Source organism: Phalangium opilio, unplaced genomic scaffold (assembly GCF_054372755.1).
Source record: "Phalangium opilio isolate 3A_F unplaced genomic scaffold, DU_Popi_V2 ptg000101l_1, whole genome shotgun sequence".
NCBI lineage: Eukaryota > Metazoa > Arthropoda > Arachnida > Opiliones > Phalangiidae > Phalangium > Phalangium opilio.
This window is the reverse complement of record NW_028324204.1, coordinates 7,154,187-7,178,646: the sequence shown is the minus strand read 5'-3', so window position 1 is coordinate 7,178,646 and position 24,460 is coordinate 7,154,187. Positions and strand designations below refer to the sequence as shown.

Below are 24,460 nucleotides of genomic sequence, written 5' to 3'. Positions count from 1 at the left end.
GGGGCCGAGTACTTAAGCAAAACGTAACGAAACAAACCCCCTCCATAGGAAATGCATTAGACTATACTTTGCAGGCTCGTAACTCTGTTTCTACTGGAGATACGGGGATGTCCTATGAGAATGTTATAGTCCAATTTGTCCCCCATCTAACCATACTAAAAATAATGAGCTACGACAAACAGGGGCCGAGTAATTAAGCTAAACGTAAACAAACAACCCGTCCATAGGAAATGCATTAGACTATATTTTGCAGGCCCATAACTCTGTGTCTACTAGAGATACGGGGATGTCCTTAGGAAATGTTATAGTTTATAATGTCCCCCATCTAACCATACTAAAAACATTGAGCTACGACAAACAGGGGCCGAGTAACTAAGCTAAACGTAAACAAACAACCCGTCCATAGGAAATGCATTAGACTATATTTTGCAGGCCCATAACTCCTAGAGATACGGGGATGTCCTTAGGAAATGTTATAGTCCAAATTGTCCCCCATCTAACCATACTAAAAACATTGAGCTACGACAAACAAGGGCCGAGATATTAAGCAAAATGTTCGTCAACTTTGGTATCGTCTCACTTATTTTTATTATGTTACTTATGATTTTTGCACTAAACTTTGGAGGCTCATAACTCGCTCCCCATACAAGGATACTTTAAACTTGAGGCTACCTCAATATCGTCGTCAACTTATTTTTTGTCTCACTTATTGTTAGAAGGTTACTTTTGATTTTTGAAAATAAACTTTGCAGGCTCGTAACTCTGGTTCTACCAGAGATACGGGGATGTAAATAATGTGACCTTGACACAAATGTTCGGATAATTATAAAGGTCTTTGCATGTTCCAAGCAAAAGAAAAAACTTCGCGGTTTCGAACCTGTGGCCTTCCGGGAGTGAGGCGGATGCGATAACCGCTACACTAAAGATATGTTATTATTTTTAATCGAAAGAACAGGGTCAAGTAATTAAGCAATACGTGAACAAACAAACCCCTCCATAGAAAATGCATTAGACTATACTTTGCAGGCTCGTAACTCTGTTTCTACTGTAGATAAGGCGATGTCCTTTGAGTATGTTATATTCCAATTTGTCCCCCATCTAACCATACTAAAAACATTGAGCTACGACAAACAGGGGCCGAGTAATTAAGCTAAACGTAAACAAACAACCCGTCCATAGGAAATGCATTAGACTATATTTTGCAGGCCCATAACTCTGTGTCTACTAGAGATACGGGGATGTCCTTAGGAAATGTTATAGTACAAATTGTCCCCCATCTAACCATACTAAAAACATTGAGCTACGACAAACAGGGGCCGAGTACTTAAGCAAAACGTAACGAAACAAACCCCCTCCATAGGAAATGCATTAGACTATACTTTGCAGGCTCGAAACTCTGTTTCTACTGGAGATACGGGGATGTCCTATGAGAATGTTATAGTCCAATTTGTCCCCCATCTAACCATACTAAAAATAATGAGCTACGACAAACAGGGGCCGAGTAATTAAGCTAAACGTAAACAAACAACCCGACCTTAGGAAATGCATTAGACTATATTTTGCAGGCCCATAACTCTGTGTCTACTAGAGATACGGGGATGTCCTTAGGAAATGTTATAGTCCATATTGTCCCCCATCTAACCATACTAAAAACATTGAGCTACGACAAACAAGGGCCGAGATATTAAGCAAAATGTTCGTCAACTTTGGTATCGTCTCACTTATTTTTATTATGTTACTTATGATTTTTGCACTAAACTTTGGAGGCTCATAACTCTTGTTCTACAAGAGATACTGGGATCTCCTTTGGATAAGTTATAGTACTCTTTGCTCCCCATACAAGGATATTTTAAACTTGAGGCTACCTCAATATCGTCGTCAACTTATTTTTTGTCTCACTTATTGTTAGAAGGTTACTTTTGATTTTTGAAAATAAACTTTGCAGGCTCGTAACTCTGGTTCTACCAGAGATACGGGGATGTAAATAATGTGACCTTGACACAAATGTTCGGATAATTATAAAGGTCTTTGCATGTTCCAAGCAAAAGAAAAAACTTCGCAGTTTCGAACCTGTGGCCTTCCGGGAGTGAGGCGGATGCGATAACCGCTACACTAAAGATATGTTATTATTTTTAATCGAAAGAACAGGGTCAAGTAATTAAGCAATACGTGAACAAACAAACCCCTCCATAGAAAATGCATTAGACTATACTTTGCAGGCTCGTAACTCTGTTTCTACTGTAGATAAGGCGATGTCCTTTGAGTATGTTATATTCCAATTTGTCCCCCATCTAACCATACTAAAAACATTGAGCTACGGCAAACAGGGGCCGAGTAATTAAGCTAAACTTAAACAAACAACCCGTCCAAAGGAAATGCATTAGACTATGCTTTGCAGGCCCATAACTCTGTGTCTACTAGAGATACGGGGATGTCCTTAGGATATGTTATAGTCCAAATTGTCCTTCATCTAACCATACTAAAAACTTTGGGCTACGACAAACAGGGGCCGAGTACTTAAGCAAAACGTAACGAAACAAACCCCCTCCATAGGAAATGCATTAGACTATACTTTGCAGGCTCGTAACTCTGTTTCTACTGGAGATACGGGGATGTCCTATGAGTATGTTATAGTCCAATTTGTCCCCCATCTAACCATACTAAAAATAATGAGCTACGACAAACAGGGGCCGAGTAATTAAGCTAAACGTAAACAAACAACCCGTCCATAGGAAATGCATTAGACTATATTTGCAGGCCCATAACTCTGTGTCTACTAGAGATACGGGGATGTCCTTAGAAAATGTTATAGTACAAATTGTCCCCCATCTAACCATACTAAAAACATTGAGCTACGACAAACAGGGGCCGAGTACTTAAGCAAAACGTAGCGAAACAAACCCCCTCCATAGGAAATGCATTAGACTATACTTTGCAGGCTCGTAACTCTGTTTCTACTGGAGATACGGGGATGTCCTATGAGAATGTTATAGTCCAATTTGTCCCCCATCTAACCATACTAAAAATAATGAGCTACGACAAACAGGGGCCGAGTAATTAAGCTAAACGTAAACAAACAACCCGTCCATAGGAAATGCATTAGACTATATTTTGCAGGCCCATAACTCTGTGTCTACTAGAGATACGGGGATGTCCTTAGGAAATGTTATAGTTTATATTGTCCCCCATCTAACCATACTAAAAACATTGAGCTACGACAAACAGGGGCCGAGTAATTAAGCTAAACGTAAACAAACAACCCGTCCATAGGAAATGCATTAGACTATATTTTGCAGGCCCATAACTCCTAGAGATACGGGGATGTCCTTAGGAAATGTTATAGTCCAAATTGTCCCCCATCTAACCATACTAAAAACATTGAGCTACGACAAACAAGGGCCGAGATATTAAGCAAAATGTTCGTCAACTTTGGTATCGTCTCACTTATTTTTATTATGTTACTTATGATTTTTGCACTAAACTTTGGAGGCTCATAACTCGCTCCCCATACAAGGATACTTTAAACTTGAGGCTACCTCAATATCGTCGTCAACTTATTTTTTGTCTCACTTATTGTTAGAAGGTTACTTTTGATTTTTGAAAATAAACTTTGCAGGCTCGTAACTCTGGTTCTACCAGAAATACGGGGATGTAAATAATGTGACCTTGACACAAATGTTCGGATAATTATAAAGGTCTTTGCATGTTCCAAGCAAAAGAAAAAACTTCGCGGTTTCGAACCTGTGGCCTTCCGGGAGTGAGGCGGATGCGATAACCGCTACACTAAAGATATGTTATTATTTTTAATCGAAAGAACAGGGTCAAGAAATTAAGCAATACGTGAACAAACAAACCCCTCCATAGAAAATGCATTAGACTATACTTTGCAGGCTCGTAACTCTGTTTCTACTGTAGATAAGGCGATGTCCTTTGAGTATGTTATATTCCAATTTGTCCCCCATCTAACCATACTAAAAACATTGAGCTACGACAAACAGGGGCCGAGTATTTAAGCTAAACGTAAACAAACAACCCGTCCATAGGAAATGCATTAGACTATATTTTGCAGGCCCATAACTCTGTGTCTACTAGAGATACGGGGATGTCCTTAGGAAATGTTATAGTACAAATTGTCCCCCATCTAACCATACTAAAAACATTGAGCTACGACAAACAGGGGCCGAGTACTTAAGCAAAACGTAACGAAACAAACCCCCTCCATAGGAAATGCATTAGACTATACTTTGCAGGCTCGAAACTCTGTTTCTACTGGAGATACGGGGATGTCCTATGAGAATGTTATAGTCCAATTTGTCCCCCATCTAACCATACTAAAAATAATGAGCTACGACAAACAGGGGCCGAGTAATTAAGCTAAACGTAAACAAACAACCCGTCCATAGGAAATGCATTAGACTATATTTTGCAGGCCCATAACTCTGTTTCTACTAGAGATACGGGGATGTCCTTAGGAAATGTTATAGTCCATATTGTCCCCCATCTAACCATACTAAAAACATTGAGCTACGACAAACAAGGGCCGAGATATTAAGCAAAATGTTCGTCAACTTTGGTATCGTCTCACTTATTTTTATTATGTTACTTATGATTTTTGCACTAAACTTTGGAGGCTCATAACTCTTGTTCTACAAGAGATACTGGGATCTCCTTTGGATAAGTTATAGTACTCTTTGCTCCCCATACAAGGATATTTTAAACTTGAGGCTACCTCAATATCGTCGTCAACTTATTTTTTGTCTCAATTATTGTTAGAAGGTTACTTTTGATTTTTGAAAATAAACTTTGCAGGCTCGTAACTCTGGTTCTACCAGAGATACGGGGATGTAAATAATGTGACCTTGACACAAATGTTCGGATAATTATAAAGGTCTTTGCATGTTCCAAGCAAAAGAAAAAACTTCGCGGTTTCGAACCTGTGGCCTTCCGGGAGTGAGGCGGATGCGATAACCGCTACACTAAAGATATGTTATTATTTTTAATCGAAAGAACAGGGTCAAGTAATTAAGCAATACGTGAACAAACAAACCCCTCCATAGAAAATGCATTAGACTATACTTTGCAGGCTCGTAACTCTGTTTCTACTGTAGATAAGGCGATGTCCTTTGAGTATGTTATATTCCAATTTGTCCCCCATCTAACCATACTAAAAACATTGAGCTACGACAAACAGGGGCCGAGTAATTAAGCTAAACGTAAACAAACAACCCGTCCATAGGAAATGCATTAGACTATATTTTGCAGGCCCATAACTCTGTGTCTACTAGAGATACGGGGATGTCCTTAGGAAATGTTATAGTACAAATTGTCCCCCATCTAACCATACTAAAAACATTGAGCTACGACAAACAGGGGCCGAGTACTTAAGCAAAACGTAACGAAACAAACCCCCTCCATAGGAAATGCATTAGACTATACTTTGCAGGCTCGAAACTCTGTTTCTACTGGAGATACGGGGATGTCCTATGAGAATGTTATAGTCCAATTTGTCCCCCATCTAACCATACTAAAAATAATGAGCTACGACAAACAGGGGCCGAGTAATTAAGCTAAACGTAAACAAACAACCCGTCCATAGGAAATGCATTAGACTATATTTTGCAGGCCCATAACTCTGTGTCTACTAGAGATACGGGGATGTCCTTAGGAAATGTTATAGTCCATATTGTCCCCCATCTAACCATACTAAAAACATTGAGCTACGACAAACAAGGGCCGAGATATTAAGCAAAATGTTCGTCAACTTTGGTATCGTCTCACTTATTTTTATTATGTTACTTATGATTTTTGCACTAAACTTTGGAGGCTCTTAACTCTTGTTCTACAAGAGATACTGGGATCTCCTTTGGATAAGTTATAGTACTCTTTGCTCCCCATACAAGGATATTTTAAACTTGAGGCTACCTCAATATCGTCGTCAACTTATTTTTTGTCTCACTTATTGTTAGAAGGTTACTTTTGATTTTTGAAAATAAACTTTGCAGGCTCGTAACTCTGGTTCTACCAGAGATACGGGGATGTAAATAATGTGACCTTGACACAAATGTTCGGATAATTATAAAGGTCTTTGCATGTTCCAAGCAAAAGAAAAAACTTCGCAGTTTCGAACCTGTGGCCTTCCGGGAGTGAGGCGGATGCGATAACCGCTACACTAAAGATATGTTATTATTTTTAATCGAAAGAACAGGGTCAAGTAATTAAGCAATACGTGAACAAACAAACCCCTCCATAGAAAATGCATTAGACTATACTTTGCAGGCTCGTAACTCTGTTTCTACTGTAGATAAGGCGATGTCCTTTGAGTATGTTATATTCCAATTTGTCCCCCATCTAACCATACTAAAAACATTGAGCTACGACAAACAGGGGCCGAGTAATTAAGCTAAACTTAAACAAACAACCCGTCCAAAGGAAATGCATTAGACTATGCTTTGCAGGCCCATAACTCTGTGTCTACTAGAGATACGGGGATGTCCTTAGGATATGTTATAGTCCAAATTGTCCTTCATCTAACCATACTAAAAACTTTGGGCTACGACAAACAGGGGCCGAGTACTTAAGCAAAACGTAACGAAACAAACCCCCTCCATAGGAAATGCATTAGACTATACTTTGCAGGCTCGTAACTCTGTTTCTACTGGAGATACGGGGATGTCCTATGAGTATGTTATAGTCCAATTTGTCCCCCATCTAACCATACTAAAAATAATGAGCTACGACAAACAGGGGCCGAGTAATTAAGCTAAACGTAAACAAACAACCCGTCCATAGGAAATGCATTAGACTATATTTGCAGGCCCATAACTCTGTGTCTACTAGAGATACGGGGATGTCCTTAGGAAATGTTATAGTACAAATTGTCCCCCATCTAACCATACTAAAAACATTGAGCTACGACAAACAGGGGCCGAGTACTTAAGCAAAACGTAACGAAACAAACCCCCTCCATAGGAAATGCATTAGAATATACTTTGCAGGCTCGTAACTCTGTTTCTACTGGAGATACGGGGATGTCCTATGAGAATGTTATAGTCCAATTTGTCCCCCATCTAACCATACTAAAAATAATGAGCTACGACAAACAGGGGCCGAGTAATTAAGCTAAACGTAAACAAACAACCCGTCCATAGGAAATGCATTAGACTATATTTTGCAGGCCCATAACTCTGTGTCTACTAGAGATACGGGGATGTCCTTAGGAAATGTTATAGTTTATATTGTCCCCCATCTAACCATACTAAAAACATTGAGCTACGACAAACAGGGGCCGAGTAATTAAGCAAAATGTTCGTCAACTTTGGTATCGTCTCACTTATTTTTATTATGTTACTTATGATTTTTGCACTAAACTTTGGAGGCTCATAACTCTTGTTCTACAAGAGATACTGGGATCTCCTTTGGATAAGTTATAGTACTCTTTGCTCCCCATACAAGGATATTTTAAACTTAAATGTTCGTCAGGTATTGTGGAAAAACTCTGACATTTTACGTTACATCTGAGACGTCACAACACCGCTCCCGGGAGGGCCCGAACCACCAACCTATTGGTTAACAGCCAAACGCTCTAACCATTGAGCCACGGAAGCCCAAAAATTAAATGTTCGTCAGGTATTGTGGAAAAACTGACATTTTACGTTACATCTGAGACGTCACAACACTTCTCCCGGATGGGCTCGAACCACCAACCTATTGGTTAACAGCCGAACGCGCTAACCAGTGAGCCACAGAAGCTCAGAAATTAAATGGTTGTTAGGTATTGTGGATAAGTTATGACTTTTTAAGTTACATCTGAGACCCTACAACACCTCTCCCAGGTGGGCTCGAACCACCAACCTTTCGGTCAACAGCCGAACGCGCTAACCATAGCGCAACGGAAGCCCAAATATTAAATGGTCGTCCGGTATTGAGGTAAAACTTTGACTTTTTACTTCACACCTGAGACCTCACAACACCGCTCCAGGATGGGCTCGAACCACCAACCTATTGGTTAACAGCCGAACGCGCTAACAATTGAGCCACGGAAGCTCAGAAAATAAATGGTTATCACGTATTATGGAAAAAGTTTGACTTTTCACGCTACATCTGAGACCTCACAACACCGCTCCCGGATGGGCTCGAACCACCGACCTTTCGATTAACAGCCGAACGCGCTAACCATTTAGCCACGGAAGCCCAAAAATTAAATGTTCGTCAGGTATTGTGGAAAAACTCTGACATTTTACGTTACATCTGAGACGTCACAACACCTCTCCCGGATGGGCTCGAACCACCAACCTATTGGTTAACAGCCGAACGCGCTAACCATTGCGCCACTGAAGCCCAAAAATTAAATTTTCGTTGGTATTGAGGAAAAACTTTGACTTTTTACTTCACATCTGAGACCTCACAACACCGCTCCCGGATGGGCTCGAACCACCAACCTTTCGGTTAACAGCCGAACGCGCTAACCATTCGCCACGGACGCCCAAAAATTAAATGGTCGTCAGGTATTGTGGAAAAACTTTGGCTATTTACGTTACATTTGAGATCCAAAAACACCGCTTCCGGGTGGGCTCGAACCACCAACCTTTCGGTTAACAGCTGAACGCGCTGACCATTGCGCCACTGAAGCCCGAAAATTAAATTTTCGTCAGGTATTGAGGTAAAACTTTGACTTTTTACTTCACATCTGAGACCACAAAACACCGCTCCCGGATGGGCTCGAACCACCAACCTTTCGGTTAACAGCCGAACGCGCTAACAATTGAGCCACGGAAGCTCAGAAAATAAATGGTTATCACGTATTATGGAAAAAGTTTGACTTTTCACGCTACATCTGAGACCTCACAACACCGCTCCCGGATGGCCTCGAACCACCAACCTTTCGATTAACAGCCGAACGCGCTAACCATTGAGCCACGGAAGCCCAAAAATTAAATGTTCGTCAGGTATTGTGGAAAAACTCTGACATTTTACGTTACATCTGAGACGTCACAACACCGCTCCCGGGAGAGCCCGAACCACCAACCTATTGGTTAACAGCCGAACGCTCTAACCATTGAGCCACGGAAGCCCAAAAATTAAATGTTCGTCAGGTATTGTGGAAAAACTCTGACATTTTACGTTACATCTGAGACGTCACAACACCGCTCCCGGGAGGGCCCGAACCACCAACCTATTGGTTAGCAGCCGAACGCTCTAACCATTGAGCCACGGAAGCCCAAAAATTAAATGTTCGTCAGGTATTGTGGAAAAACTCTGACATTTTACGTTACATCTGAGACGTCACAACACCGCTCCCGGGAGGGCCCGAACCACCAACCTATTGGTTACCAGCCGAACGCTCTAACCATTGAGCCACGGAAGCCCAAAAATTAAATGTTCGTCAGGTATTGTAGAAAAACTCTGACATTTTACGTTACATCTGAGACGTCACAACACCGCTCCCGGGAGGGCCCGAACCACCAACCTATTGGTTAACAGCCGAACGCTCTAACCATTGAGCCACGGAAGCCCAAAAATTAAATGTTCGTCAGGTATTGTGGAAAAATTCTGACATTTTACGTTACATCTGAGACGTCACAACACTTCTCCCGGATGGGCTCGAACCACCAACCTATTGGTTAACAGCCGAACGCGCTAACCAGTGAGCCACAGAAGCTCAGAAATTAAATGGTTGTTAGGTATTGTGGATAAGTTATGACTTTTTACGTTACATCTGAGACCCTACAACACCTCTCCCAGGTGGGCTCGAACCACCAACCTTTCGGTCAACAGCCGAACGCGCTAACCATAGCGCAACGGAAGCCCAAATATTAAATGGTCGTCCGGTATTGAGGTAAAACTTTGACTTTTTACTTCACATCTGAGACCTCACAACACCGCTCCCGGATGGGCTCGAACCACCAACCTTTCGGTTAACAGCCGAACGCGCTAACCATTGCGCCACGGACGCCCAAAAATTAAATGGTCGTCAGGGATTGTGGGAAAACTTTGGCTATTTACGTTACATTTGAGATCCCAAAACACCGCTCCCGGGTGGGCTCGAACCACCAACCTATTGGTTAACAGCCGAACGCGCTAACAATTGAGCCACGGAAGCTCAGAAAATAAATGGTTATCACGTATTATGGAAAAAGTTTGACTGTTCACGCTACATCTGAGTCCTCACAACACCGCTCCCGGATGGGCTCGAACCACCAACCTTTCGATTAACAGCCGAACGCGCTAACCATTGAGCCACGGAAGCCCAAAAATTAAATGTTCGTCAGGTATTGTGGAAAAACTCTGACATTTTACGTTACATCTGAGACGTCACATCACCTCTCCCGGATGGGCTCGAACCACCAACCTATTGGTTAACAGCCGAACGCGCTAACCATTGCGCCACTGAAGCCCAAAAATTAAATTTTCGTCAGGTATTGAGGTAAAACTTTGACTTTTTACTTCACATCTGAGACCTCACAACACCGCTCCCGGATGGGCTCGAACCACCAACCTTTCGGTTAACAGCCGAACGCGCTAACCATTCGCCACGGACGCCCAAAAATTAAATGGTCGTCAGGTATTGTGGAAAAACTTTGGCTATTTACGTTACATTTGAGATCCAAAAACACCGCTCCCGGGTGGGCTCGAACCACCAACCTTTCGGTTAACAGCTGAACGCGCTGACCATTGCGCCACTGAAGCCCAAAAATTAAATTTTCGTCAGGTATTGAGGTAAAACTTTGACTTTTTACTTCACATCTGAGACCACACAACACCGCTCCCGGATGGGCTCGAACCACCAACCTTTCGGTTAACAGCCGAACGCGCTAACCATTGCGCCACGGACGCCCAAAACTTAAATGGTCGTCAGGTATTGTGGGAAAATTTGGGTTTTTACGTTACATTAGAGATCCCACAACACCGCTCCCGGGTGGGCTCGAACCACCAACCTTTCGGTTAACAGCCGAACGCGCTAACCATAGCGCAACGGAAGCCCAAATATTAAATGGTCGTCAGGTATTGAGGTAAAACTTTGACTTTTTACTTCACATCTGAGACCTCACAGCACCGCTCCCGGATGGGCTCGAACCACCAACCTTTCGGTTAACAGCCGAACGCGCTAACCATTGCGCCACGGACGCCCAAAAATTAAATGGTCGTCAGGTATTGTGGAAAAACTTTGGCTATTTGCGTTACATTTGAGATCCCAAAACACCGCTCCCGGGTGGGCTCGAACCACCAACCTATTGGTTAACAGCTGAACGCGCTGACCATTGCGCCACTGAAGCCCAAAAATTAAATTTTCGTCAGGTATTGAGGTAAAACTTTGACTTTTTACTTGACATCTGAGACCACACAACACCGCTCCCGGATGGGCTCGAACCACCAACCTTTCGGTTAACTGCTGAACGCGCTAACCATTGCGCCACGGCAGCCCAAATATTAAATGGTCGTCAGGTATTGTGGAAAAACCTCGACTTTTTACGTCACATCTGAGACATCACAACACCGCTCCCGGGTACGCTCGAACCACCAACCTTTCGGTTAACAGCCGAACGCGCTAACCATAGCGCAACGGAAGCCCAAATATTAAATGGTCGTCAGGTATTGAGGTAAAACTTTGACTTTTTACTTCACATCTGAGACCTCACAGCACCGCTCCCGGATGGGCTCGAACCACCAACCTTTCGGTTAACAGCCGAACGCGCTAACCATTGCGCCACGGACGCCCAAAAATTAAATGGTCGTCAGGAATTGTGGAAAAACTTTGGCTATTTACGTTACATTTGAGATCCCAAAACACCGCTCCCGGGTGGGCTCGAACCACCAACCTATTGGTTAACAGCTGAACGCGCTGACCATTGCGCCACTGAAGCCCAAAAATTAAATTTTCGTCAGGTATTGAGGTAAAATTTGACTTTTTACTTCACATCTGAGACCACACAACACCGCTCCCGGATGGGCTCGAACCACCAACCTTTCGATTAACAGCTCAACGCGCTAACCATTGCGCCACGGAAGCCCAAAAATTAAATGCTTGTCAGGTATTGTGGAAAAACTCTGACATTTTACGTTACATCTGAGACGTCACAACACTTCTCCCGGATGGGCTCGAACCACCAACCTATTGGTTAACAGCCGAACGCGCTAACCAGTGAGCCACAGAAGCTCAGAAATTAAATGGTTGTTAGGTATTGTGGATAAGTTATGACTTTTTACGTTACATCTGAGACCCTACAGCACCTCTCCAAGGTGGGCTCGAACCACCAACCTTTCGGTCATCAGCCGAACGCGCTAACCATTGCGCCAAGGAAGCCCAAAAATTAAATGGTAGTCAGGTATTGTGGAAAAACTTTGGCTTTCTACGTTACATTTGAGATCCCACAACACCGCTCCCGGGTGGGCTCGAACCACCAACCTTTCGATTAATAGCTGGACGCGCTAATTATTGCGCCACGGAAGCCCAAAATTTAAATGTTCGTCAGGTATTGTGGAAAAACTCTGACATTTTACGTAACATTTGAGACGTCACAACACGGCTCCCGGATGGGCTCGAACCACCAACCTTTCGGTTAACAGCCGAACGCGCTAACCATAGCGCAACGGAAGCCCAAAAATAAAATTTTCGTCAGGTATTGAGGTAAAACTTTGACTTTTTACTTCACATCTGAGACAACGCAACACCGCTCCCGGATGGGCTCGAACCACCAACCTTTCGATTAACAGCTGAACGCGCTAACCATTGCGCCACGGAAGCCCAAAAATTAAATGCTCGTCAGGTATTGAGGTAAAACTTTGACTTTTTACTTCACATCTGAGACCACACAACACCGCTCCCGGATGGGCTCGAACCACCAACCTTTCGATTAACAGCTGAACGCGCTAACCATTGCGCCACGGAAGCCCAAAAATTAAATGCTCGTCAGGTATTGTGGAAAAACTCTGACATTTTACGTTACATCTGAGACGTCACAACACTTCTCCCGGATGGGCTCGAACCACCAACCTATTGGTTAACAGCCGAACGCGCTAACCAGTGAGCCACAGAAGCTCAGAAATTAAATGGTTGTTAGGTATTGTGGATAAGTTATGACTTTTTACGTTACATCTGAGACCCTACAGCACCTCTCCAAGGTGGGCTCGAACCACCAACCTTTCGGTCAACAGCCGAACGCGCTAACCATTGCGCCAAGGAAGCCCAAAAATTAAATGGTAGTCAGGTATTGTGGAAAAACTTTGGCTTTCTACGTTACATTTGAGATCCCACAACACCGCTCCCGGGTGGGCTCGAACCACCAACCTTTCGATTAATAGCTGGACGCGCTAATTATTGCTCCACGGAAGCCCAAAAATTAAATGTTCGTCAGGTATTGTGGAAAAACTCTGACATTTTACGTAACATTTGAGACGTCACAACACGGCTCCCGGATGGGCTCGAACCACCAACCTTTCGGTTAACAGCCGAACGCGCTAACCATTGCGCCACGGACGCCCAAAAATTAAATGGTCGTCAGGTATTGTGGAAGAACTTTGGCTTTTTACGTTACATTAGAGATCCAACAACAACGCTCCCGGGTGGGCTCGAACCACCAACCTTTCGGTTAACAGCCGAACGCGCTAACCATTGCGCAACGGAAGCCCAAATATTAAAAGGTCGTCAGTTATTGTGGAAAATCCTTGACTTTTTACGTCACATTTGCGACCTCACAACACCGGTCCCGGGAGGGCTCAAACCACCAGTCTTTTGAATAACAGCTGAACGCGCTAACCATTGCGCCACGGAAGCCCAAAATTTGTGTTGTGACGTCTCAGATGTAACGTAAAATGTCAGAGTTTTTCCACAATACCTGACGAACATTTAATTTTTGGGCTTCCGTGGCTCAATGGTTAGAGCGTTCGGCTGTTAACCAATAGGTTGGTGGTTCGGGCCCTCCCGGGAGCGGTGTTGTGACGTCTCAGATGTAACGTAAAATGTCAGAGTTTTTCCACAATACCTGACGAACATTTAATTTTTGGGCTTCCGTGGCTCAATGGTTAGCGCGTTCGGCTGTTAATCGAAAGGTTGGTGGTTCGAGGCCATCCGGGAGCGGTGTTGTGAGGTCTCAGATGTAGCGTGAAAAGTCAAACTTTTTCCATAATACGTGATAACCATTTATTTTCTGAGCTTCCGTGGCTCAATTGTTAGCGCGTTCGGCTGTTAACCGAAAGGTTGGTGGTTCGAGCCCATCCGGGAGCGGTGTTTTGTGGTCTCAGATGTGAAGTAAAAAGTCAAAGTTTTACCTCAATACCTGACGAAAATTTAATTTTTGGGCTTCAGTGGCGCAATGGTCAGCGCGTTCAGCTGTTAACCGAAAGGTTGGTGGTTCGAGCCCACCCGGGAGCGGTGTTTTTGGATCTCAAATGTAACGTAAATAGCCAAAGTTTTTCCACAATACCTGACGACCATTTAATTTTTGGGCGTCCGTGGCGAATGGTTAGCGCGTTCGGCTGTTAACCGAAAGGTTGGTGGTTCGAGCCCATCCGGGAGCGGTGTTGTGAGGTCTCAGATGTGAAGTAAAAAGTCAAAGTTTTTCCTCAATACCTGACGAAAATTTAATTTTTGGGCTTCAGTGGCGCAATGGTTAGCGCGTTCGGCTGTTAACCAATAGGTTGGTGGTTCGAGCCCATCCGGGAGAGGTGTTGTGACGTCTCAGATGTAACGTAAAATGTCAGAGTTTTTCCACAATACCTGACGAACATTTGATTTTTGGGCTTCCGTGGCTAAATGGTTAGCGCGTTCGGCTGTTAATCGAAAGGTCAGTGGTTCGAGCCCATCCGGGAGCGGTGTTGTGAGGTCTCAGATGTAGCGTGAAAAGTCAAACTTTTTCCATAATACGTGATAACCATTTATTTTCTGAGCTTCCGTGGCTCAATTGTTAGCGCGTTCGGCTGTTAACCAATAGGTTGGTGGTTCGAGCCCATCCTGGAGCGGTGTTGTGAGGTCTCAGGTGTGAAGTAAAAAGTCAAAGTTTTACCTCAATACCGGACGACCATTTAATATTTGGGCTTCCGTTGCGCTATGGTTAGCGCGTTCGGCTGTTGACCGAAAGGTTGGTGGTTCGAGCCCACCTGGGAGAGGTGTTGTAGGGTCTCAGATGTAACTTAAAAAGTCATAACTTATCCACAATACCTAACAACCATTTAATTTCTGAGCTTCTGTGGCTCACTGGTTAGCGCGTTCGGCTGTTAACCAATAGGTTGGTGGTTCGAGCCCATCCGGGAGAAGTGTTGTGACGTCTCAGATGTAACGTAAAATGTCAGTTTTTCCACAATACCTGACGAACATTTAATTTTTGGGCTTCCGTGGCTCAATGGTTAGAGCGTTCGGCTGTTAACCAATAGGTTGGTGGTTCGGGCCCTCCCGGGAGCGGTGTTGTGACGTCTCAGATGTAACGTAAAATGTCAGAGTTTTTCCACAATACCTGACGAACATTTAATTTTTGGGCTTCCGTGGCTCAATGGTTAGCGCGTTCGGCTGTTAATCGAAAGGTTGGTGGTTCGAGGCCATCCGGGAGCGGTGTTGTGAGGTCTCAGATGTAGCGTGAAAAGTCAAACTTTTTCCATAATACGTGATAACCATTTATTTTCTGAGCTTCCGTGGCTCAATTGTTAGCGCGTTCGGCTGTTAACCAATAGGTTGGTGGTTCGAGCCAACCCGGGAGCGGTGTTGTGGGATCTCTAATGTAACGTAAAAACCCAAATTTTCCCACAATACCTGACGACCATTTAATATTTGGGCTTCCGTTGCGCAATGGTTAGCGCGTTCGGCTGTTAACCGAAAGGTTGGTGGTTCGAGCCCACCCGGGAGCGGTGTTGTGGGATCTCTAATGTAACGTAAAAACCCAAAGTTTATCCACACTGAAACCATTATTTTTATACTTTTTGCTTTAATTCAAGCAAATGTAACGATATTCAATCAAAAAACTGTTAAAATTAAATTTTTCAATAAGAAATCGTTGTCACGGATTTTGTATCTTGAAGAAGAAAAACATGCGATTTTTTCGGTACTTTTTTGAATGCATTTTTTTCTGGAGAAATTTTTGACCGAATTCAGCTTAATTCCCTATAAAACACTCATTAAAAGTGATTTCATCTCGATTGAACAATAAATAAAAATGTACCTCGATTTTTAATAACATTTTCAAAATCGACGTTTCACGGCCAAAGAAGCATATTTTGAGTATTTCTTCACTATTTTCAAATATAACCACTGAAACCATTATTTTTATACTTTTTGCTTTAATTCAAGCAAATGTAACGATAATCATTCAACAAACTGTTAAAATTCAATTTTAAATAAGAAATCGTTGTCACGGATATTGTATCTTGAAGAAAAAAAACATGCGATTTTTTCGGTACACTTTTGAATGCATTTTTTTTTGGAGAAATGTTTGACCGAATTCAGCTTAATTCCCTATAAAACACTCTTTGAAAATGATTTCATCTCGATTGAACAATAATTAAAAATTTACCTCGATTTTTAATAACATTTTCAAAATCGACGTTTCACGGCCAAAGAAGCATACTTTGAGTATTTCTTCACTATTTTCAAATATGTTCACTGAAACCATTATTTTTATACTTTTTGCTTTAATTCAAGCAAATGTAACGATATTCAATCAAAAAACTGTTAAAATTCAATTTTTCAATAAGAAATCGTTGTCACGGATTTTGTATCTTGAAAAAAAACATGCGATTTTTTCGGTACACTTTTAAATGCATTTTTTTCTGGAGAAATGTTTGACCGAATTCAGCTTAATTCCCTATAAAACACTCATTAAAAGTGATTTCATCTCGATTGAACAATTATTAAAAATGTACCTCGATTCTTAATAACATTTTAAAAATCGACGTTTCACCGCCAACGAAGCATATTTTGAGTATTTCTTCACTATTTACAAATATATTCACTGAAACCATTATTTTTATACCTTTTGCTTTAATTCAAGCAAATGTAACGATATTCAATCAAAAAACTGTTAAAATTCAATTTTTCAATAAGAAATCGTTGTCACGGATTTTGTATCTTGAAAAAAAACATGCGATTTTTTCGGTACACTTTTAAATGCATTTTTTTCTGGAGAAATGTTTGACCGAATTCAGCTTAATTCCCTATAAAACACTCATTAAAAGTGATTTCATCTCGATTGAACAATTATTAAAAATGTACCTCGATTCTTAATAACATTTTAAAAATCGACGTTTCACCGCCAACGAAGCATATTTTGAGTATTTCTTCACTATTTACAAATATATTCACTGAAACCATTATTTTTATACCTTTTGCTTTAATTCAAGCAAATGTAACGATATTCAATCAAAAAACTGTTAAAATTAAATTTTTCAATAAGAAATCGTTGTCACGGATTTTGTATCTTGAAGAAGAAAAACATGCGATTTTTTCGGTACTTTTTTGAATGAATTTTTTTCTGAAGAAATTTTTGACCGAATTCAGCTTAAATCCCTATAAAACACTCATTAAAAGTGATTTCATCTCGATTGAACAATAAATAAAAATGTACCTCGATTTTTAATAACATTTTCAAAATCGACGTAACTCGGCCTAAGAAAAACATTTTGAGTATTTGTTCACTGTTTTCAAATATTACCACTGAAACCATTATTTTTGTAATTTTTGCGTTAATTCAAGCAAATGTAACGATATTCATTCAACAAACTGTTAAAATTCAATTTTAAATAAGAAATCGTTGTCACGGATTTTGTATCTTGAAGAAAAAAAACATGCGATTTTTTCGGTACACTTTTGAATGCATTTTTTTCTGGAGAAATTTTTGACCGAATTCAGCTTAATTCCCTATAAAACACTCATTAAAAGTGATTTCATCTCGATTGAACAATAAATAAAAATGTACCTCGATTTTTAATAACATTTTAAAAATCGACGTTTCGCCGCCAACGAAGCATATTTTGAGTATTTCTTCACTATTTACAAATATATTCACTGAAACCATTATTTTTATACTTTTTGCTTTAATTCAAGCAAATGTAACGATATTCAATCAAAAAACTGTTAAAATTAAATTTTTCAATAAGAAATCGTATTCACGGATTTTGTGTCTTGAAGAAGAAAAACCTGCGATTTTTTCGGTACTTTTTTGAATGAATTTTTTTCTGGAGAAATTTTTGACCGAATTCAGCTTAATTCCCTATAAAACACTCATTAAAAGTGATTTCATCTCGATTGAACAATAAATAAAAATGTACCTCGATTTTTAATAACATTTTCAAAATCGACGTAACTCGGCCTAAGAAAAACATTTTGAGTATTTGTTCACTATTTTCAAATATAACCACTGAAACCATTATTTTTGTAATTTTTGCGTTAATTCAAGCAAATGTAACGATATTCATTCAACAAACTGTTAAAATTCAATTTTAAATAAGAAATCGTTGTCACGGATTTTGTATCTTGAAAAAAAAACATGCGATTTTTTCGGTACACTTTTAAATGCATTTTTTTCTGGAGAAATGTTTGACCGAATTCAGCTTAATTCCCTATAAAACACTCATTAAAAGTGATTTCATCTCGATTGAACAATAATTAAAAATGTACCTCGATTTTTAATAACATTTTAAAAATCGACGTTTCACGGCCAAAGTAGCATATTTTGAGTATTTCTTCACTATTTTCAAATATAACCACTGAAACCATTATTTTTATACTTTTTGCTTTAATTCAAGCAAATGTAACGATATTCATTCAAAAAACTGTTAAAATTCAATTTTCAATAAGAAATCGTATTCACGGATTTTGTGTCTTGAAGAAGAAAAACCTGCGATTTTTTCGGTACTTTTTTGAATGCTTTTTTTTCTGGAGAAATTTTTTTTTCTGGAGATGAAATCACTTTTAATTAGTGTTTTATAGGGAATTAAGCTGAATTCGGTCAAAAATTTCTCCAGAAAAAAATGCATTCAAAAAAGTACCGAAAAAATCGAAGGTTTTTCTTCTTCAAGACACAAAATCTGTGAATACGATTTCTTATTGAAAATTGAATTTTAACAGTTTTTTGAATGAATATCGTTACATTGCTTGAATTAAAGCAAAAAGTATAAAAATAATGGTTTCAGTGGTTATATTTGAAAATAGTGAAGAAATACTCAAAATATGCTTCTTTGGCCGTGAAACGTCGATTTTGAAAATGTTATTAAAAATCGAGGTACATTTTTATTTATTGTCCTGACGAACATTTAATTTTTGGGCTTCCGTGGCTCAATGTTAGCGCGTTCGGCTGTTAATCGAAAGGTTGGTGGTTCGAGCCCATCCGGGAGCGGTGTTGTGAGGTCTCAGATGTAGCGTGAAAAGTCAAACTTTTTCCATAATACGTGATAACCATTTATTTTCTGAGCTTCCGTGGCTCAATGGTTAGCGCGTTCGGCTGTTAAGCAAAAGGTTGGTGGTTCGAGCCCACCCGGGAGCGGTGTTTTGGGATCTCAAATGTAACGTAAATAGCCAAAGTTTTTCCACAATACCTGACGACCATTTCATTTTTGGCGCAATGGTTAGCGCGTTCGGCTGTTAACCGAAAGGATGGTGGTTCGAGCCCACCTGGGAGAGGTGTTGTAGGGTCTCAGATGTAACGTAAAAAGTCATAACTTATCCACAAAACCTAACAACCATTTAATTTCTGAGCTTCTGTGGCTCAATGGTTAGCGCGTTCGGCTGTTAACCAATTGGTTGGTTTTTCGAGCCTATCCGGGAGAAGTGTTGTGACGTCTCAGATGTAACGTAAAAAGTCGAGGTTTTTCCACAATACCTGACGACCATTTAATATTTGGGCTTCCGTGGCGCAATGGTTAGCGCGTTCGGCTGTTAACCGAAAGGTTGGTGGTTCGAGCCCACCCGAAAGCGGTGTTGTGAGGTCTCAGATGTAACGTAAAATGTCATAGTTTTTCCACAATACCTGACGACCATTTAATATTTGGGCTTACGTGGCGCAATGGTTAGTGCGCTCAGCTGTTATTCAAAAGGTTGGTGGTTCGAGCCCCTCCGGGAGCGTTTTGTGGGGTCTCAGATGTAACGTAAAAAGTCAGAGTTTCTCCACAATACCTGACAACCATTTAATTACTGAGCTTCCGTGGCTCAATGGTTAGCGCGTTCGGCTGTTAACCAATGGGTTGGTGATTCGAGCCCATCCGGGAGCGGTGTTGTGAGGTCTCAGATGTAACGTAAAATGTCATAGTTTTTCCACAGCACCTGACGACCATTTAAATTTTGGGCTTCCGTGGCGCAATGGTTAGCGCGTTCAGCTGTTATTCAAAAGACTGGTGGTTTGAGCCCTCCCGGGAGCGGTGTTGTGAGGTCTCAGATGTGACGTAAAAAGTCAAGGATTTTCCACAATACCTGACGACCTTTTAATATTTGGGCTTCCGTTGCGCAATGGTTAGCGCGTTCGGCTGTTAATCGAAAGGTTGGTGGTTCGAGCCCATCCGGGAGCGGTGTTGTGAGGTCTCAGATGTAGCGTGAAAAGTCAAACTTTTTCCATAATACGTGATAACCATTTATTTTCCGAGCTTCCGTGGCTCAATTGTTAGCGCGTTCGGCTGTTAACCAATAGGTTGGTGGTTCGAGCCCACCTGGGAGCGGTGTTGTGAGGTCTCAGATGTGAAAAGTCAAAGTTTCACCTCAATACCTGACGACCATTTAATTTTTGGGCGTCCGTGGCGCAATGGTTAGCGCGTTCGGCTGTTAACCGAAAGGTTGGTGGTTCGAGCCCATCCGGGAGCGGTGTTGTGAGGTCTCAGATGTAGCGTGAAAAGTCAAACTTTTTCCGTAATACATGATAACCATTTATTTTCTGAGCTTCCGTGGCTCAATGGTTAGCGCGTTCGGCTGTTAACTAATAGGTTGGTGGTTCGAGTCCATCCGGGAGAAGTGTTGTGACGTCTCAGATGTAACGTAAAATGTCAGAGTTTTTCCACAATACCTGACGAACATTTAATTTTTGGGCTTCCGTGGCTCAATGGTTAGCGCGTTCAGCTGTTAAGCAATAGGTTGGTGGTTCGAGCCCATCCGGGAGAAGTGTTGTGACGTCTCAGATGTAACGTAAAATGTCAGAGTTTTTCCACAATACCTGACGAACATTTAATTTTTGGGCTTCCGTGGCTCAATGGTTAGAGCGTTCGGCTGTTAACCAATAGGTTGGTGGTTCGAGCCCTCCCGGGAGCGGTGTTGTGACGTCTCAGATGTAACGTAAAATGTCAGAGTTTTTCCACAATACTTGACGAGCATTTAATTTTTGGGCTTCAGTGGCGCAATGGTTAGCGCGTTCAGCTGTTAATCGAAAGGTTGGTGGTTCGAGCCCATCCGGGAGCGGTGTTGTGAGGCCTCAGATGTAACGTAAAAAGTCAAACGTTTTCCACAATAACTGACGAACCGAAAGTTTGGTGGTTCGAGCCCATCCGGGAGCGTTTTGTGGTGTCTCAGATGTAACGTGAAAAGTCAGAGTTTTTCCACAATACCTGACGGACATTTAATTTTTGGGCTTCCGTTGCGCAATGGTTAGTGCGCTCAGCTGTTATTCAAAAGGTTGGTGGTTCGAGCCCCTCCGGGAGCGTTTTGTGGGGTCTCAGATATAATGTAAAAAGTCAGAGTTTCTCCACAATACCTGACAACCAATTAATTACTGAGCTTCCGTGGCTCAATGGTTAGCGCGTTCGGCTGATAACCAATAGGTTGGTGGTTCGAGCCCATCCGGGAGCGGTGTTGTGAGGTCTCAGATGTAACGTAAAATGTCATAGTTTTTCCACAGCACCTGACGACCATTTAAATTTTGGGCTTCCGTGGCGCAATGGTTAGCGCGTTCAGCTGTTATTCAAAAGACTGGTGGTTTGAGCCCTCCCGGGACCGGTGTTGTGAGGTCGCAAATGTGACGTAAAAAGTCAAGGATTTTCCACAATAACTGACGACCTTTTAATATTTGGGCTTCCGTTGCGCAATGGTTAGCGCGTTCGGCTGTTAATCGAAAGGTTGGTGGTTCGAGCCCATCCGGGAGCGGTGTTGTGAGGTCTCAGATGTAGCGTGAAAAGTCAAACTTTTTCCATAATACGTGATAACCATTTATTTTCCGAGCTTCCGTGGCTCAATTGTTAGCGCGTTCGGCTGTTAACCAATAGGTTGGTGGTTCGAGCCCACCCGGGAGCGGTGTTGTGAGGTCTCAGATTTGAAAAGTCAAAGTTTCACCTCAATACCTGACGACCATTTAATTTTTGGGCGTCCGTGGCGCAATGGTTAGCGCGTTCGGCTGTTAACCGAATGGTTGGTGGTTCGAGCCCATCCGGGAGCGGTGTTGTGAGGTCTCAGATGTAGCGTGAAAAGTCAAACTTTTTCCGTAATACATGATAACCATTTATTTTCTGAGCTTCCGTGGCTCAATGGTTAGCGCGTTCGGCTGTTAACTAATAGGTTGGTGGTTCGAGTCCATCCGGGAGAAGTGTTGTGACGTCTCAGATGTAACGTAAAATGTCAGAGTTTTTCCACAATACCTGACGAACATTTAATTTTTGGGCTTCCGTGGCTCAATGGTTAGCGCGTTCAGCTGTTAAGCAATAGGTTGGTGGTTCGAGCCCATCCGGGAGAAGTGTTGTGACGTCTCAGATGTAACGTAAAATGTCAGAGTTTTTCCACAATACCTGACGAACATTTAATTTTTGGGCTTCCGTGGCTCAATGGTTAGAGCGTTCGGCTGTTAACCAATAGGTTGGTGGTTCGAGCCCTCCCGGGAGCGGTGTTGTGACGTCTCAGATGTAACGTAAAATGTCAGAGTTTTTCCACAATACTTGACGAGCATTTAATTTTTGGGCTTCAGTGGCGCAATGGTTAGCGCGTTCAGCTGTTAATCGAAAGGTTGGTGGTTCGAGCCCATCCGGGAGCGGTGTTGTGAGGCCTCAGATGTAACGTAAAAAGTCAAACGTTTTCCACAATAACTGACGAACCGAAAGTTTGGTGGTTCGAGCCCATCCGGGAGCGTTTTGTGGTGTCTCAGATGTAACGTGAAAAGTCAGAGTTTTTCCACAATACCTGACGGACATTTAATTTTTGGGCTTCCGTGGCGCAATGGTTAGTGCGCTCAGCTGTTATTCAAAAGGTTGGTGGTTCGAACCCCTCCGGGAGCGTTTTGTGGGGTCTCAGATATAATGTAAAAAGTCAGAGTTTCTCCACAATACCTGACAACCAATTAATTACTGAGCTTCCGTGGCTCAATGGTTAGCGCGTTCGGCTGATAACCAACAGGTTGGTGGTTCGAGCCCATCCGGGAGCGGTGTTGTGAGGTCTCAGATGTAACGTAAAATGTCATAGTTTTTCCACAGCACCTGACGACCATTTAAATTTTGGGCTTCCGTGGCGCAATGGTTAGCGCGTTCAGCTGTTATTCAAAAGACTGGTGGTTTGAGCCCTCCCGGGACCGGTGTTGTGAGGTCGCAAATGTGACGTAAAAAGTCAAGGATTTTCCACAATAACTGACGACCTTTTAATATTTGGGCTTCCGTTGCGCAATGGTTAGCGCGTTCGGCTGTTAACCGAAAGGTTGGTGGTTCGAGCCCACCCGGGAGCGTTGTTGTTGGATCTCTAATGTAACGTAAAAAGCCAAAGTTCTTCCACAATACCTGACGACCATTTAATTTTTGGGCGTCCGTGGCGCAATGGTTAGCGCGTTCGGCTGTTAACCGAATGGTTGGTGGTTCGAGCCCATCCGGGAGCCGTGTTGTGGGATCTCAAATGTAACGTAGAAAGCCAAAGTTTTTCCACAATACCTGACTACCATTTAATTTTTGGGCTTCCTTGGCGCAATGGTTAGCGCGTTCGGCTGTTAACCGAAAGGTTGGTGGTTCGAGCCCACCCGGGAGCGTTGTTGTTGGATCTCTAATGTAACGTAAAAAGCCAAAGTTCTTCCACAATACCTGACGACCATTTAAGTTTTGGGCGTCCGTGGCGCAATGGTTAGCGCGTTCGGCTGTTAACCGAAAGGTTGGTGGTTCGAGCCCATCCGGGAGCCGTGTTGTGACGTCTCAAATGTTACGTAAAATGTCAGAGTTTTTCCACAATACCTGACGAACATTTAATTTTTGGGCTTCCGTGGAGCAATAATTAGCGCGTCCAGCTATTAATCGAAAGGTTGGTGGTTCGAGCCCACCCGGGAGCGGTGTTGTGGGATCTCAAATGTAACGTAGAAAGCCAAAGTTTTTCCACAATACCTGACTACCATTTAATTTTTGGGCTTCCTTGGCGCAATGGTTAGCGCGTTCGGCTGTTGACCGAAAGGTTAGTGGTTCGAGCCCACCTTGGAGAGGTGCTGTAGGGTCTCAGATGTAACGTAAAAAGTCATAACTTATCCACAATACCTAACAACCATTTAATTTCTGAGCTTCTGTGGCTCACTGGTTAGCGCGTTCGGCTGTTAACCAATAGGTTGGTGGT

General features: G+C 42.2%; 3 non-coding genes across 3 annotated transcripts; 1 reads left to right on the top strand and 2 right to left on the bottom strand.

Annotated features, from left to right (window-relative positions):
* Positions 1-9,291: 9,291 nt before the first annotated feature.
* TRNAT-GGU (transfer RNA threonine (anticodon GGU)) lies at positions 9,292-9,364 on the bottom strand. The gene has a single exon. It is a non-coding gene; the product is annotated as a tRNA-Thr (tRNA).
* Positions 9,365-12,223: 2,859 nt separating this feature from the next.
* TRNAI-GAU (transfer RNA isoleucine (anticodon GAU)) lies at positions 12,224-12,301 on the bottom strand. Its single transcript has one exon. It is a non-coding gene; the product is annotated as a tRNA-Ile (tRNA).
* Positions 12,302-21,672: 9,371 nt separating this feature from the next.
* On the top strand, positions 21,673-21,745 carry TRNAI-GAU (transfer RNA isoleucine (anticodon GAU)). The gene has a single exon. It is a non-coding gene; the product is annotated as a tRNA-Ile (tRNA).
* The last annotated feature ends 2,715 nt before the right edge of the window (positions 21,746-24,460 follow it).